General features: G+C 39.2%; 1 protein-coding gene across 1 annotated transcript in view; it reads left to right on the forward strand.

Annotated features, from left to right (window-relative positions):
* The window catches only part of CCDC192 (coiled-coil domain containing 192), a 208077-nt gene that overhangs the window by 46449 nt on the left and 144693 nt on the right, over nt 1-16935 (forward strand). The window lies entirely within an intron of this gene.

The following is a 16935-nucleotide window of genomic DNA, read 5'->3' on the forward strand; positions in this document are numbered from 1 at the left end:
CAAGACTCAGTTTGTTGTTGAGTGACACTGGAAACCTATCCTGCAATATTATTTGCTATGTGTATGTGTATGGGTTGTGTAGGAGTTCTAGGAGAAAAGACAATGAGAGGAGATAAATGTGAAAATTCACATTAATTAATGGGGTGGTTTTCATAATTGCACTCCATGATGGATTGGGTGGATGATGAGAGAAAGAGAAGTTTTAAATATATTTGTGGCTTACACATACTGGGTAGGTCGTTCCATTTATTATGAGAGGGAAGTCTGGGGAATGTGTAAAATATGAGGATTTCATTTTGAATACATTGATTTTCAGATGCCTTGTATACATTCAGGTGACAATATTAAGTAGGTTGTTGGATATACATATACATTAGCCTGAAGCTAAGTGGTTGTATGTTTTAAAAATGGGAGTAACTGGCATGTTTAAATTACGGCACCGAATGAGATCAGCTGGAGAATTAGCATAGATAAGGGAGAGAGTTGGGCCCAAACCAAACTCTTAGGTTTCAATATTTAGAGAATTGAAAGAAAAAAAATGTAGCCAAGGAAAATGAGAATCAAGAAGAAATTCAGAGAACCAAGAGAATGTTTTAAGAGGCATGAAGTACTCAGATGTATAACATTTTACTGGGAGGTTGAATGAGATGACTAAAAACTTGTCCATTATGTTTGGTAAAACGCAGATCATAAACAACCTTAATAAGATTAGTGTCAGTAGATTAATGGAGGGAAGAGGCAATTGAAGAGAGAGAAATATAATTCAGGGCAGTCCTTTTCCCAATGCCTGGGAAATTTTTTCCTGTAGTTTGAGAGGGAGAGAGAACGAGAGAGAGAGAGGGCATGCCAAGGATGGTGAAGTAAGAGAATTCTGAGAATCTGATTTAAGACTCAGGACATAGAGGTGCCTCTACTTCCTAGTTAAAAAGCCAGTTAATTCTCTCTTTAAGCCAGTTTGCATTGGATTTCTGTAACATAACCAAAATGGTTCTGACAAAAAGAATTGTTGCCATACCTGAAACTCGAACTCAGTACACACACCGTGCCCCACCCCCTCCACCAAAGGAATACCTTCTAGCCTTTTTCTCGACAGTGGCCATGGAAGAAAAGGACAAAGAAGGTTCCCAGAGGTTAGAAGCAGACTCAAACACATCAGAAACATCATTCCCTGCACAGTCAGGACCCGCCTTGTTATTGCTAGCCAGTACAACGTGGTGTTCACGATGGCCAGTGACAACTGGACATTGTTTCCCCTTTTCCATTCTTTTAAAAAGGGAATTACATTGTGATTGTCCTGTTTTTAGGGAGGGTATATTTTTTATTTAATCCTTAGGCGCTGTATCATGATCAGTCTCATCTGCATGAGATTCAGAGTGGAATACGCGTAATTTGGAGATCTAAATGTGGAGCTAGATGCAGTAACTTGATATGACTTAGGGTTATCTCCTTTTGGGGGAGAGGGGAGTGCATTTTTGGATTCATGTAGAATAGATGCATCATATTATGCTGGAGCATTCTGGGAAATGCATATACTTATGACCATGGTATAATTGTGCTTAACACCCAGAGGATGGACTTTAACTGGCCTCTGTTTTTGTGTCTACCTTTTCTGGAGAAATGCTTTTACCAACTCCAATCTTATAATATGGTTGTCAATCATAGTCAAGGAAATGATCATTGAGCACATGACCTAGGTTCTAGTCAATTATTTCTTTTTCTAGTCAGTTATGATATACCATTTTCCTGACCATAAAGGCTAATCCCAGGGAGGTCATATGAACTAATATGGGCCAAATAGAGTCCTTTTTCCATTTGTTACTGAAGGACAAATTGTCTTACTATTGAGGTCATGAACGTGGAAGGCTATAGGTAACATTTTTTCCCAATGTGTGAAGAAAGCCCGTCTGCACTGGGAAATAATAAGGTGAACACATAGGAGCAGCACCAAGATACAGAGGTAAAAAGAGAGAGTATGATGACTTCTTCTGAGTCTGTGGATCTAGTTGTGAGTGAAACAAAAATCTACTTCCGTCTCCTCAGTTACATAAGCCATATTTTTTTTCTTAAAAAAAAAAAAAAGAGTGGGGTGGGGTGCCTGGGTGGCTCAGATGGTTAAGCATCTGCCTTCGGCTCAGGTCATGATCACAGGGTCCTGGGATCGAGTCCTGAGTAGGGCTCCCTGCTCAGCGAAGAGCCTGCTTCTCCCTCTGCCTCTGCCTCTCTCTCTCTCTCTCTCTCTCTGGCTCTCATGAATGAATAAATAAAACCTTAAAAAAAAAAAAGAGTGGGAATATCTAAGAAAGTGACAACAGTGTAGGTAGGCAATTATTTTAAGAAAAGTCATTATTTTAGGCTGTCAATGGACATCTTTTGTTCATGGGAATTACTATTAACATGTTTATATGCTAAACAAAATCAACCAGAAGGGGTGAGATAGATAATGCAGAAATGGATGGGGGTGTGTGGGTGTGCAGAAATGACAGGGGTGAAGGCTTTGTGATCAAGGAGATGGCCTTCAAAGCCTACTGAAAGGGCTGGGCTTTGATAGAAGAATATCTTCTCCATTTGTGTAATAAAGGATGCTTTCCCCTCTAAGTAACAGAAATCCAATTAAAGTAATGTAATAAGGCCAGCATGGAAGAACACGTTTTAAGGTGGAGCAGTTCCAACATTGGTTAATTCAGTGGCTCAAGAATGTCACCAAGAACACAGGTGCTACCCATCCTTTGCTCCACCATCCCCTGTGTCATATTTGTAAGAGATCTGCAGCAATTTCAAGAATTACAGGCAGTCCAAAGATACTGAGAAAAAGAGATTTACTTCCTCCTGTGTGTCTTAAAAAAAAAAAAAAAGGATCTGGTAAAATCCTTTTCCTGGGGCTCCAGGGGCCTCTCCTGGGTGCAGGCCCAGGCCTAAAATCATCTTTTATACCTGGGAATGAGACCAACATAGCTGGCTTATTTTCATTGTGATTCATTCCCTGGGACTGGACAAGGCCAAGCTCCCCTAAACACATGGCTGCTAGCTAATCCAAATTGGGTGCCTGGTAGCAAGGGATAAATAGGTAAACAACTGTTGGGAAATGAATTAGCAGTGTCTCCTGCAGTAAGGTTCATATATTGGCTGGTGAGAAGGTGAGGGAGTAGCCATCTGGCAGTTTCTATTTTTTTCAGTAAATTATTGATGAGATGGTCATTTGGGGTAAGGGGTGGGAGTGGAATTCTGAAGAGAGAGAAAGTAAGAAATGACATTTGAGGAAAGAATAGAGAATAATATTATCTCAGAAAAGAGGAAAGGCACTTTACTAAGAGAAAAATAGAACGACAGTTTGATTTCAGGGCAGCGGTACTCAACACTGAGATGTGTGATCATTAATTTAAAATGAAAGCAGTCAATCCAATTTTGTTATTTTTTTTCCTAACAGCATTCCATGAAATGATGTGATGCAAATAATTTTCGTGACCACTGAGAGCTAACTAGAAAGTCATTGTATTTTTATAAAGGTGAAATTCATATAGCATACGATTAACCATTTTGAAGGACGCAATTCGGGGGCATTGAATGGATTCACAGTGTTATGCAACCACCACCTCTCTCAAGTTCAACACTATTTTGGGTGGCTCAGTCGGTTAAGCATCTGCTTTCGGCTCAGGTCATGATCCCAGAGTCCTGGGATCAAGTCCCACATCGAGTCCCACATCGAGTCCCACATCGGGCTCCCTGCTCAGCAGGGAGTCTGCTTCCCCTTCTAACCCTCCCCACTGCTGGTGCTCTCTCTCTCTCAAGTAAATAAATAAAATCTTAAAAAAAAAAAGTTCAACACTTTTTCTTCATCACAGAGCACTTTACACCTGTTAAGTAATTGCTCCCCACAACCTCCTCATCTTATCCCCTGACAACCACAAATGTGCTTTCTGTCTCCATGGGTTTACCTATTCTGGAGATTTTGTATGAAAAGAATCATACAGTATGTGACCTTTTGTGTCTGGCTTCTTTCACTTAGCCCAATGTTTTTGCAGTTCATCCAAGTTACAGCAAGCAAGCCTCAGTACTTCATTCCTTTTATGGTTGAATAATATTCATCAGATGTATACAACACAATTCCTTTTTCATTCCTCTGTTGGGGGACAGTTGGCTTCCATCTTTAAGCTATTATGAACAATGTTGCTATAAGCATTTCTATACAAATTTCTGGGTAGATACATGCTTTCATTTCTCTTGGGTGCATACCCAGGAATGGAATGGTTAGGTCATATGGTAATTCTAACTTTTTGATGAACTACCAAACTGTTTCCCACAACAGTTGCACTATTTTGCACCCCCAACATCAATGTACCGGTTCCTATTTCTCCACATCCTCACCAATACTTTTTATTTTTCATTTTTTAGATTACAGCCATCGCAGTGTCTATGAAGTGGAATCTCATTGTAGTTTTGACTTGCATTGAGCAATGCAATGCTATTGAACTTTTTTTCTTTTTCTTTCTTTCTTTTTTGGAATTAGGAAACATTTCCAATTTTATTCGTACAATTATTAACCAAAGTTACAAAAGTAGATTTATAAAGTCACATGTCAATAACAAAACAGAAAGGAAATGAAATGTATGACATCTTGAAAAGTTCCAAAGAAATACACCCTGGGCTAAAAATCTGCCGTTAAACTATGGTTGCACAACAAGCTATATTCATTACTGCATTTTCTCAATAAATTCTTCCTTGTATTTGTTAGACTGATTCACTCTCTTGTACATCAATTGAGATTTCCTACATTTCCTTCACTCAGTTTTGCTAATTTGTGTATTTCTAAGAATGTTCCTATTTCATCTAGATAATCGACTTTGCTGGCATCCAACTGTTCATAGTCTCTCTTAATCTTTTTAATTTCTAGAAGGTTGATAAAGATGTCCTCACTTTTACTTCTCTTTTCAGTTATTTTTGACTTTTCTTTCTTTTTTAAAAAGTCAGCATAGCCCCTGGGTGGCTCAGTCGGTTAAGCGTCTGTCTTTGGCTTAGGTCATGACCCCAGGGTCCTGGGACAGAGCCCCATGTTGGGCTCCCTGCTCAGCGGGGAGCCTGCTTCTCCCTCTCCCTCTGTCTGCTGCTTCCCCTGCTTGTGCTCTCTCTCTTTCTGTCAAATAAATAAATAAAATAAATTTAAATCTTTTCAAAAAAGTCAATATAGCTAAAGATTTGTCAACTTCGGGAATCATTTCCAAGAACCAACTTTTGGTTTCATCACTTCTTTTATTTTTCAATTCTCTATTTTGTTTATCTTCTCAGTCTTTATCATTTGATCCCTCTACTGGCTTTGGGCTTAGTCTGTTCTTTTTCTTCAAGGTGTGAAGTTAAATTGTTGATTTGACATTTCTTCTAAATGTAGGTGTTTTCTGCTATAAATTTTATTCTGGTATTGCCTTTGCTGCATCCCCTAAGTTTTGGTATGTTGTGCTTTTCTTTTCAATTGTGTCTAAGTACTTTCTAATATCTCTTGTGATTTCTTCTTTGACTCACTTATTCTTTCAGAATGTGTTGTTTTATTTCCATTTCCATTCATTTTCAAAGTTTCTAGTTTTCCTTTTGTTACTGATTTCTAGTTCATTCCATTCTGGTTGGAGAAGGTACTTTGTATCATTTCAATCCTTTTAACATTAGGTCTAACATATGGTCTGTTCTGGAGAATGTTCCAAGTGCACTTGGGAAGAAAGTGTATTCTGCTGGTGTTGGCTGATACGTCCTATACATATCTATTAGGTCTAGTTAGTTTGAAGTGTTGTTCAAGTCCATTTCCTTACTGATCTTCTGTCTTAGATGTTCTATACATTATTAAGAGCGGGGTATTGAAGTCCTATTACTGTTTATTGCCACTATATCTCCTTTAAATTTTGTCAATGGTTTTTTCATATATTTGGGGGGTCTATTTGGTGCATATATGTTTATAGTTTTGATGAATTGATACTTCTATCAGTATATAATACCCTTCCTTGTAATTGGTACTAATTTTGACATAGCATCTATTTTGTCTGTCACCCCAGCTCTCTTCTGGCTAGTATTTGCATGGAATATCTTTTTTCATCTTTTCACTTTAGACCTATTTGTTTCTTCAAGTCTGAAGTTAGTCTCTTGTAAGCAGCATATAGTTAGATCATGTGTTTTATCCATTCCATAAGTCTCTGTCTTTTAACTGGTGAGTCTAAACCATTCACTTTTATTTATTTTTTTTAAAGATGTTATTTATTTATTTGAGAGAGAGAGAGAGCAGATGAAGAGCAGAGGGAGAGGGACAAGCAGACTATATGCTGAGCACAGAGCCGGACTTGGGGCTTGATCTCAGGACCCCAAGATCATGACCTGAGCCAAAATCAAGAGTAGGACGTTCAACCAACTAAGCCACCCAGACACTCCTAAACCATTTACTTTTAAAGTACTACTGATAATGAAGTATGTACTTCCACTATTTTGCTATTTGTTTTCTATAAATCTTAACATCTTTTTGTTCCTCAATTCCTCCAATGCTGCCTTCTTTTGTGTTTAACTATTCCTAGTATACCATTTTGATTCACTTTGGGTTTTTTGTATCTTTTTTTAGTTATTTGCCCCTATAATGTGTATTTAAGTATGCCTTGTAGTGCCCCATAGGTCCCTTAGGTCTATTCATCTCTCTTTATTCTTTTTCCTTTCTGCTCCTCAGACGAGGCAATTTCACTCACTCTACCTTCAAGTTTGCTGATTCTTTCATCTGCCTGCTTATCTCTGATCTTAAAGTGTTCTAGTAAATTTTTCATTTTAACTATTTTGCTTTTCAACTTCAGAATTTCTACTTGGCTTCTTTTTATAATTTCTATTCCTTTATTCCTATCTTCTATCTGCTCATAAGTCATTCTTCTGATTTCCTTTACTTTCCCCCCCTCCATGGTTTCTTTCCACTCTTTTAGCATATTTAACATAGTTCATTTAAAGTATTTGTCCAGTAAGTCCAAAATTCCAATGTCTGAGTTTCTCCAGGTACGGTTTTCATTAAGGTTTTTTTGTGTGTTTTGTGTTTTGTTTTGTTTTGTTTTTTTGTTTTTTTGTTTGTTTTATTTTATTTTTATGTTAATCCCCATACATTACATCATTAGTTTTAGATGAAGTGTTCCATGATTCATTGTTTGTGCACAACACCCAGTGCTCCATGCAGAATGTGCCCTCCTCAATACCCACCACCAGGCTAACCCATCCTCCCACCCCCCTCCCCTCTAGAACCCTCAGTTTGTTTTTCAGAGTCTATCGTCTCTCATGGTTCGTCTACCCCTCCGATTTCCCCTGCTTCATTCTTCCCCTCCCGCTACCTTCTTCTTCTTCTTTTTTTTTTCCTTAACATATATTGCATTATTTGTTTCAGAGGTACAGATCTGAGATTCAACAGTCTTGCACGATTCACAGCGCTTACCAGAGCACACACCCTCCCCAGTGTCCATCACCCAGTCACCCCATCCCTCCCACCCCACCCCCCACTCCAACAACACTCAGTTTGCTTCCTGCGATTAAGAATTCCTCATATCAGTGAGATCATATGATACATGTCTTTCTCTGTTTGACTTATTTCACTCAACATAATACCCTCCAGTTCCATCCACGTCGTTGCAAATGGCAAGATCTCATTCCTTTTGATGGCTGCATAATATTCCATTGTATGTATATACCACCTCTTCTTTATCCATTCATCTGTCGATGGACATCTTGGTTCTTTCCACAGTTTGGCTATTGTGGACATTGCTGCTATAAACATCGGGGTGCACGTACCCCTTCGGATCCCTACTTTTGTATCTTTGGGGTAAATACCCAGTAGTGCAATTGCTGGATCATATGGTAGCTCTAATTTTAACTTTTTGAGGAACCTCCATACAGTTTTCCAGAGTGGCTGCACCAGCTTGCATTCCCACCAACAGTGTAGGAGGGTTCCCCTTTCTCCGCATCCCTACCAACATCTGTCGTTTCCTGACTTGTTAATTTTAGCCATTCTGACTGGTGTGAGGTGGTATCTCATTGAGGTTTTGATTTGGATTTCCCTGATGCTGAGTGATATTGAGCACTTTTTCATGTGTCTGTTGGCCATTTGGATGTCTTCTTTGGAAAAATGTCTGTTCATGTCTTCTGCCCATTTCTTGATTGGATTCTTTGTTCTTTGGGTGTTAAGTTTGATGAGTTCTTTATAGATTTTGGATACTAGCCCTTTATCTGATATGTCATTTGCAAATATCTTCTCCCATTCTGTCGGTTGTCTTTTGGTTTTGTTGACTGTTTCCTTTGCTGTACAAAAGCTTTTTATCTTGATGAAGTCCCAATAGTTCATTTTTGCCCTTGCTTCCCTTGCCTTTGGCAATGTTTCTAGGAAGAAGTTGCTTCGGCTGAAGTCAAAGAGGTTGCTGCCTGTGTTCTCCTTTAGGATTTTGATGGACTCCTGTCTCACACTGAGGTCTTTCAACCATTTGGAGTCTATTTTTGTGTGTGGTGTAAGGAAATGGTCCAGTTTCATTCTTCTGCATCATTGATTTCTGCTCTGATCTTTATTATTTCTCTTCTCCTGCTGGGTTTAGGCTTCATTTGCTGTTCTTTCTCCAGCTCCTTTAGGTGTAGGGTTAGGTTGTGTACTTGAGACCTTTCTTGTTTCTTGAGAAAGGCTTGTATTGCTATATACTTTCCTCTTAGGACTGCCTTTGCTGCATCCCAAAGATTTTGAACAGTTGTGTTTTCATTTTCATTGGTTTCCATGTATTTTTTTAATTCTTCTTTAATTTCCTGGTTGACCCATTCATTCTTCAGTAGGATGCTCTTTAGCCTCCATGTATTTGAGTTCTTTCCGACTTTCCTCTTGTGATTGAGGTCTAGTTTCAAAGCATTGTGGTCTGAAAAGAGGCAGGGAATGATCCCAATCTTTTGGTACCGGTTGAGACCTGATTTATGACCTAGGATGTGATCGATTCTGGAGAACGTTCCATGGGCACTAGAGAAGAATGTGTATTCCGTTGCTTTGGGGTGGAATGTTCTGAATATGTCTGTGAAGTTCATTTGGTCCAGTGTGTCATTTAAGGTCTTTATTTCCTTGTTGATCTTTTGCTTAGACGATCTGTCCATTTCAGTGAGGGGGGTGTTAAAGTCCCCCACTATTATTGTATTGTTGTCGATGTGTTTCTTTGCTTTTGTTATAAATTGCCTTATATAACTGGCTGCTCCCATGTTAGGGGCATAGATATTTACAATTGTTAGATCTTCTTGTTGGATAGATCCTTTAAGTATGATATAGTGTCCTTCCTCATCTCTTATTACAGTCTTTGGTTTAAAATCTAATTTGTCTGATATAAGGATTGCCACCCCAGCTTTCTTTTGGTGTCCATTAGCATGGTAAATGGTTTTCCACCCCCTCACTTTCAATCTGGGGGTGTCTTTGGTTCTAAAATGAGTCTCTTGCAGACAGCATATCGATGGGTCTTGTTTTTTAATCCAGTCTGTTAGCCTGTGTCTTTTGATTGGGGCATTTAGCCCATTTACATTCAGGGTAACTATTGAAAGATAGGAATTTAGTGCCATTGTATTGCCTATAAGGTGACTGTTACCGTATATTGTCTGTGTTCCTTTCTGGTCTATGTTGCTATTAGGCTCTCTCTTTGCTTAGAGGACCCCTTTCAAGATTTCCTGTAGGGCTGGTTTTGTGTTTGCAAATTCCTTTAGTTTTTGTTTGTCCTGGAAGCTTTTTATCTCTCCTTCAATTTTCAATGACAGCCTAGCTGGATATAGTATTCTTGGCTGCATATTTTTCTCGTTTAGTGCTCTCAATATATCATGCCAGTCCTTTCTGGCCTGCCAGGTCTCTGTGGATAGGTCTGTTGCCAATCTAATGTTTCTACCCTTGTAGGTTACATATTTCTTCTCCCGAGCTGCTTTCAGGATTTTCTCTTTGTCTATGAGACTCGTAAGTTTTACTATTAGATGTCGGGGAGTTGACCTATTTTTATTGATTTTGAGAGGGGTTCTCTGTGCTTCCTGGATTTTCATGCCTGTTTCTTTCCCCAAATTAGGGAAGTTCTCTGCTATAATTTGCTCCATTATACCTTCTGGCCCTCTCTCTCTTTCTTCTTCTTCTGGGATCCCAAGTATTCTAATGTTGTTTCGTCTTATGGTATCGCTTATCTCTCGAATTCTGCCCTCGTGATCCAGTAGTTGTTTATCTCTCTTTTTCTCAGCTTCTTTATTTTCCATCATTTCATCTTCTATATTACTGATTCTCTCTTCTGCCTCATTTATTCTAGCAGTTAGCGCCCCCATTTTTGATTGCACCTCATTAATAGCCTTTTTGATTTCTACTTGGTTGGATTTTAGCTCTTTTACTTCTCCAGAAAGGGTTTCTCTAATAACTTCCATATTTTTTTCAAGCCCAGCTAGTATCTTTAAAGTGATGATTCTGAACTCTAGATCTGACATCGTACTAATGTCCGTATTGAGTAGGTCCCTGGCAGTCGGTACTACCTCTTGTTCTTTTTGTTGAGGTGATTTTTTCCATCTTGTCATTTTGTGCAGAGGAGAATAGATTAATGAGAGAACAAAATGCTAGCAGAGTAACCATGTCCCCAGAAAATATACTTTAAACAAATCAGAAAAGACCTGAAGCAGTGGGATAAGAAAGGGAAAGAGAGAAAAAAGAAAAAGAAAAAAAAAAGATAAAGATAAAAACAAAAACAAACAAAACAAAACAACAACAACAAAAGAAAAACCAGAATGTGATCAAATATGATCTATATGGTATATAGATCAGTGCCACACACTAGATTTGGGGTGTATTTTGGTCTTTTAGAAGAAAGTGCCTCCCAAAATTTTAAAGAAAGAAAAACTTATATATGTACAAAAATAAGGGTTGATATGATGAAGGGATGGAATATGACTGTAAAGATGGAAATTATAAAAAATTTTATAAAAGGAATTGATAAGAAGTTTGAAAAAAGAAAGAAGAGGATTTAAAAAAAGAAAAAAGAAAAAGAGAAAAAAAAAAGGTAGAGGATGTGATCAGGCAGGGGAATAGAAAACACCATATACTAGAGATTTAGGGTATATTTTAATCTGTTAGAAGAAACTATCTCAAAATTTTAAAGAGAGAAACATATATATAAGCTAAAAATATGGGTAACTACTATGAAGGGATAGAATATGACTCTAAAAATGAAAAATAAAAATGTTTTTTAAAAAAGGGATTAATAAGATATTGGTTGAAAAAGGGAAAAAGAAAAATTCAAAAAAAAAAAAAGAAAAGAAAAAAAGACAGTTAAAAAAAATTAACTTTGAAAGACTAAAGAATCATGGTAAAAAAGCCGTGGATTCTATGTGCACTAGTCCCCTAGCGCTGGAGTTCTGCCGTTCTCATTGATCGGTAAACTTGGTCTTGGCCGGCTGTTCTCGCTAATCTGCTGGGGAGGGGCCTGTTGCCGTGGTTTCCAAATGTCTCTGCCGGAGGCGGAATTGCCCCGCCCTTGCCGGGTTCGGGCTAAGTCATCTGCTCGGGTTTGCTCTCCGGGGCTTTTGTTCCCTGCGAGCTTTCCGTCCAGCTTTGGAGGCAGAGAGTGAAAATAGCGGCCTCCAATCTCCGGCCCGGAGGAGCCGAGAACTCGGGGCCCTGCTCCTCAGTGAGCCCCCAGAGAAAAGCCGTCAGTCACTCCCGTCTCCCCGGTCTCCGGCCTCTCTCCGTGCTCACCCGGCCTGCGACCGCGCGCCTCTATCTCTGGCACCCGACCCCGGGTGGAGTCTCCAAACCCAGCAGAGCCCTGCGGTGCACTCCCGCGCGGCTCCTCCCGGGGGAGCAAGGTGAGTCTCCCCGGATCTGCCGCTTGTGGGGTCCCTGCTGGAGGAGCAGGGGCCCGACTGGGCCGCGGATCCCGGTCAATGGCCACCCCGAGCTGAGAGCCCGCGCCTGGGCTCCGCCTCTGCAGCCGGCTTCCCTGCTCGTTACCTGGGAGCTCTGGCGCACTCAGGCACCCCCGGTCTTTCTGTGACCCCGAGGGTCCTGAGACCACACTGTCCCAGAGGGCTCCACCCCCCGGTTGGCCACCAGAGTGACGTCCCTCGGCGGAGCAGACTTTTAAAAGTTCCGATTTTGTGCTCCGCGGCTCTATCACTTGCCAGAAGGGGCCGACGGAGGCCCCTCCCCCACCGTCTATCCTCCCGAATATCGCCGCGGATTCACTTCTCCGCACGTCCTACCTTCCAGAAAGTGGTCGCTTTTCTGTTCAGAGAGTTGTTGCTATTCCTTTCTTCGATCTCCTGTTGAGTTTGTAGGTGTTCACAATGGTTTGATCCCTCTCCAGCTGAATTCCTGAGAGGAGACGAAATCCAGGTCTCCTACTCCCCTGCCATCTTGCTCCGCCCCCTGTTTTTGTTTTTGTTTTGGTAAATGTACCATACTTTACTTTGTAAGCTTTGAAATTTTTTGTTGAGAACTAGACATTTTGAATACTGTAGTGTGGTAACTCTGGAAATTAGGTTCTTCCCTGACCTTTCCCCAAGAATTGCTATTGTTACTTGTTGAGGACTGCAGTTGTATATTTGTTTAGTTACTTTTCCAAATTAATTTTCCAGAGATTGTATTTCTTCTCATGTGTGGTCATCAAAGTCTCCTGTTCCATTATCTCTGCAGTAAGCCAGGTGACCTGACAGAGATTTCCTTGAATGCCAGTCTCTTTCTTCATCCAGTACTTTCCTGGATGCTGCCGGCATTCTACTAGACTCCAGAGCTCTGAAATGGTTGGTTCTGACAGGTTTTACCAGCTCAATGGTTATTTAAGTGGAAGGACCTATTCCTGGAGCTTCCTACCCTGCCAACTTCTGTGAAGTCCAAGTCATTTTGCTTTAACTACTATCTTGAATACAGTTCTAAAATATATTAGTCCCCTTTACTGACTCTGTTAATAAACTATACAGTGGATAAAATTTACCTTTCTTTCACTTTTAACTGTATTACAATACTTTTATAATGCTCTTTTATGGAACAGGATAAATATTGGAAGTTGATTTTCTTTTAGTGGATTTACATAGCCTCAAAGGTATAATATGGAAGTTGCCCCTTTGTTTTACGTAAGTCTTAAGACAAATATTATTCATACTTTTCAAGTCATCTCTTCCCTCCAAACTTGTTAAAACCACAGGCAGAAGGGAAAGGTACCTGTTTGTCAAAAAGAGTCAGAAGTAGAACAATAGCCTTCCAACATCATGTGAACCTATGTTTCAGCAAAAGTGACCAATTAGGACACATGAAAATTGGTCATCTAAAGAGGATGTATTTCTACTCTCTTTATGTAAGCAGATACTGATACTAATTGGACTAAACTTGTTTTTGTGCTCCCCAAAACAATTACTTTGTAAAACCATGTGGTTCTTATGAAAAAAAAAAAAAAAAGAAAGCAACAAAAAAGAAGCAATGCCCAAGGTCCCCAGGTTTTAAAATTCAATTATGATACCTTGGATTTCCTCTTACTTACTTTGATGCCTTTTTTTCTATGTCATAATTTGAATTTGAATTTAGACGGCATTCCTAAAGGCTTTCTGAACTGAAAATTAGACTTTAAAAAGTCCTAAAACCTCCATCAAAACAATGGAGTGAATTCAAAATGGCAACTAACATCTTGTGACTCAGCAATAGAGCATAATCTTTCAGGCAGTGCTTAAATTGAAAAAAAAGAACTCTGATGTGTAACTTTTATTTTATTTCATTTTCCTCCCGTCTCTTTTCTCTTCTATCCTTTTGGATTATCAGTCTTATTTGGGCTATTTTCAAAGAGAGCTCAGAGAATATCATCTTATGCCGATAAACAGTTTCATCATTATAAAAAGGAACACAACAAGAAATTATTCTTTCTTGCCCCCAGTGTATCCATATGTGGAAGAAAAAATAAGATCTCTTTATCCTGCTGTTGTGAGGTGCTGATACATACATATGAAAATTAAGTTTAAAAAGTTAATAAATAGAATGATCTTAGCAAAGATTGTTCCTGGCCAATTCGACTGTGTCCGTAAGTTTTGACAGAATTCTTCATTCATCCTTCTGGGGAATTACAATCTAGTTTGAACACATATGACTGGAGAAATAACCTATAAAAATAGAGCAAAGTAGCATGTAAAATCCTATTACGGGTTCCAAGGTCCTAGTGTCAGTGAGTTGTAGGACTGAGACTAAAACATAGATCTCTTGACTCCAAGTCAAGGTTTCTTAGAGTAAAGCTAAGCCCGCAGTAAATATATCTGAGTCAAAGGGACAGTCAGACAGAGGCCCTTTAGAAAAGGAAAAGAAAAAAAGATGGTGTTGGTGTCTATAAAAAAAGAAGAAAGATGTTAGGATAGAGTTCTCAGGCCTTAGAATAAAAGAAAATAAATCTCTTTCAGGTAAATAGGTAAACATGCTGAGAAAGAATGTTGAGGGTCACGTAGTTAGCGGGGCGGGCCGGGGGAGGGGGGTGGGGGGGCGTCATCTGTGCAGGCAGCCTTAGAGTTAGGGTTTGATATAATATAGAACCCAGAGTTGGAGGCAGATCAATGTAGATCCAAATCCAATCTCTTCTCATTAGCTGTGGGCAAGTTAATTCACTCCAAAAAGCATCTAGTTTCTCATTCTTTAAAATGGTGATAATTAACAAAAAATAAAAACAAAACTCATAGAGTTTTGAGCAATGGACTAAGGTAACTTATGTCAAGATAGCATCCAGCAGAATGTATGGTATGGTATAGCTACCAAATAAATGTTAATTACCGCTGCTGTTCCATAGATTTGACTTATTTGTGGTCAAGAACATGGGACTTTGGAATCAGACAATAGAATGGAATGGAATTGTCAACAGAATGCTTATGGTAGCAAGTAACAGAAAATTCAATTTCTAAACAATAAGGAAGCTTATTAGCTCACTCTGTGTGAGTCCAAGGACATGCTTCAAGATTATTTGATAAAACATTTCAATAATGTTGTCCACTCTTCCATTCAGAGCGTGGCTTCATCATATACTGGTTTCTTGGATGTTTATAGGATGACTACAATAGCATTCATATCTCGTAGGTGAGAGAGATTGCTTCTCCAAATCATCAAAATTCCTCCTGTGCAGTGTGAGGGATCCAAACTAGATCACTTCTCCTCATACAATAACTGTGATCAAAGAAAAGCCAGACTCTAATTGGTTTAGGCCTTGATTCCTAAATCAATCAGCAGCAAAGAGGATAGGATTCTCATGATTCTCAGGCCCCACTTTAGGAGCTGGGGTCAAATCTGGGTTTAGGGAGTCAGACCCAGTGTCCACTGCTGAAAGCTTGGGTTCCAACACTTACTTGCTGTGTCCTTGGGCAAGTTATACAACTTTACTGAACTTACTGAATTCCCTTATCTGCAAAATGGGTATGAAGCGGGATTGAGATAAACAAAGGTGAAAACAAAAGGTTCCGCAGAGCACTTGATATGTAGTTAGTACCCAGTAAATTATTAATGTCATTTTATTATCCACCTAAATATGTTCATATTACATAACAGTTCTAAAATAGTCTGCCTTTCTGGGGAAAGTGGGAATTTTTTTGAGCGTATAAGCAATATTACTCTCATATATTACCTCTAAGTTTTACATATAATAACTGCTCAACATATCTCCTTAACAAATGAGTGAATAAGTGAATATCTTTTGAATGAATGAATAAAAGCCTGAAAACAATAGAAGGTAGATTTAAAAGAAAGACAACCAAATGGTGCCTGGCTCAATGACAGCTCAGCTAGGATATGGGAACAAAATAGGTCAGACTGAAAAAAACTATATTTGAGAGAAAAAAAATGCCGGATCTAGAGAGGTCTTTTCCCCTGAACACCATAGTGGTTGCAGGAAGTAAGTGAACTGAATACATTTCAAGTTTAGGGTAACTGGCCCAAAAATGCTGTGATGTCCTCAGATACTTTGTTTTATAATTGGATAAATAATAAATATCTGAATAAAACAATCAATACTATCAATACTTACTGTAATCTAGAGGAGGTAGAAGAAAGTATAACAATAATAGGTACTAAGTACAGGATATGTTTCAAGCATTATTCTAAGTATCTCTCTTGCATAAACTCATTTACTCCTCAAAACAAACCTGTGAGGTAAGTAGTATTCTTTTCATCCCCATTCTCATTTACAGATTGGAAATTCAAGCCCAGAGAGACTGAGAAACTTGCCAAAATCCCATAGATAGTAAGTAGGAAAGTGAGATGTTTACGCCAAGGGTCTGACTCAAGAGTCCGTGTGTTTAGTCATTACACTATATTGTGGAATAAATAGACGGGTGCCTAGAAAAACCAGGCTACATCTCCAAACTATTTTGTACTCAAGAGTTAAATGCATCACTGTCCATGGGGAGCACTATGGTCTCCCATGTCACTGAGAGCCGAAAGGTATAGCCAATAGTTCATGACATATGTGTCCCCTCTGGTCCTCCACATGGCACTTTCAGAATCTCCAGTGCATAATGCAATGGCTGGGCAGAGTGCCAACTAAACAAATAATTGTGAAGTGAATGATTGTGAGGATGAGTGGATTTGGCTCTATGCCGGTATATATATGATGTGCCCACCTTAAGACCAACCTCTTCATGCTTCTGCTTCCCTATTTGGTAAATTGTCTTTAAAAACTTGCTGCACTTTTCAAGATGAGACAGTCTGCTTTACAACAACACTTGGAATAATATGAAAGAGATATTTAAAGATAATTCATGCCTCCAAGGACACACTGGGAACTGGAATGAATACAAGGTGTGTGTCCCTTTCCAGAGACTCTTTCAGAATTGTTGCTGAGCTACAGAGAAAATGCACAATAAGCTGTCTGAATGAAAGGAAATGCTAGTCCAGGGGCTCTCCAAGGGAATTAAGGAACGAGGCACTATCAAACTACCCTTTTCTCAAGAGGAATC

This window comes from Mirounga leonina, unplaced genomic scaffold, assembly GCF_011800145.1.
Source record: "Mirounga leonina isolate KUSES-001 unplaced genomic scaffold, KU_Mleo_1.0 Mir_168, whole genome shotgun sequence".
Classification (NCBI taxonomy): Eukaryota; Metazoa; Chordata; class Mammalia; order Carnivora; family Phocidae; genus Mirounga; species Mirounga leonina.